Genomic DNA, 1,057 nt, shown 5'->3' on the forward strand with positions numbered 1-1,057 from the left:
TAACCACTAAGAAGAATATATGCAGTGTGTTATTTGTTGAAACTGCACTTCCAATTTGATTTGAAACTGTCTCATTGCTGTTTATCAATAAAATCTTGGGGAAAAAAAACTGTAGCATAACAGAAGATTGACAATATGAAACACCTTGTAAGCAAGGTGGTAGCTTGCAAACTACACAAAAATGACATCTATTGTTACAGTCTGTGATTAGTATTGAAAAAAATACTTTCATGTATCTTTTATGTTATACCTATTTATGTTACATCTATTGTTACAATCTGTGATTAGTATCAAAAAAGACAAATGGGTGTCAGGAAAAAATGGCAACCTATGGTTTGTCATGTAAAAAGAACAGTAACTCAGGGTCTAGCTTGTATTAAACTATCTGAAAATAATCACAATAGTTTTTATTTATGTTGAGAGAATCAGGTATTAGAAAGCTAGTTAGTATACTTTTCTATTTTATGTATATGTTATATATATTGAAAGGGAAAGACAAACTTGAATGACTTAGAATTCTAAACTGAAATAAAATTTAGATATAAGAAGAGTTGCATTAGAAGAAACAAGAAATCATTAGAATTAGAAGGAGATGGAAGTCTATGAAAACCATGGGACATGGGCTGGTGAGATGGCTCAGTGGTCTAAAGCACCTACTTAGAACAAGCTTAGCAAAGCACAGGGACCTCACCATGGTTCAATCCCCCAGCACCACATGCCAGCCAGCCCCGCCCCCTGGTGGGCCTAGCTGGCCACACACACACACACACACACACACACACACAAATTAAAATAATAAAAAAATTTTTTAAAAAGATATATTTAAAAAAAAAACCATGGGACATAAGTAAGTCACGATTACAATACTTGCTGTATGTACAAAACAAAGATTTTGTATAGAGTGTAAGGGTCAACAAAGACAAAATCTGTAAAATATATAAAATATATCTGACACAAGAGAAACATAAGGGCTGGAGAGATGGCTCAGTGGTCTAAAGCACCTACTTGAAACAAGCTTGGCAAAGCACAGGGACCGCGGTTCAATCCCCCAGCACCA

The 1,057-nt window shown here is 34.9% G+C and overlaps 1 protein-coding gene across 1 annotated transcript in view; it reads right to left on the reverse strand.

Moving 5' to 3' along the window:
• LOC101566539 (zinc finger protein 14-like) overlaps positions 1-1,057 on the reverse strand; it is a 56,478-nt gene that overhangs the window by 19,267 nt on the left and 36,154 nt on the right. The window lies entirely within an intron of this gene.

The sequence above is a fragment of the Octodon degus genome, unplaced genomic scaffold, assembly GCF_000260255.1.
Source record: "Octodon degus isolate 3935 unplaced genomic scaffold, OctDeg1.0 scaffold00255, whole genome shotgun sequence".
Taxonomy (NCBI): Eukaryota; Metazoa; Chordata; class Mammalia; order Rodentia; family Octodontidae; genus Octodon; species Octodon degus.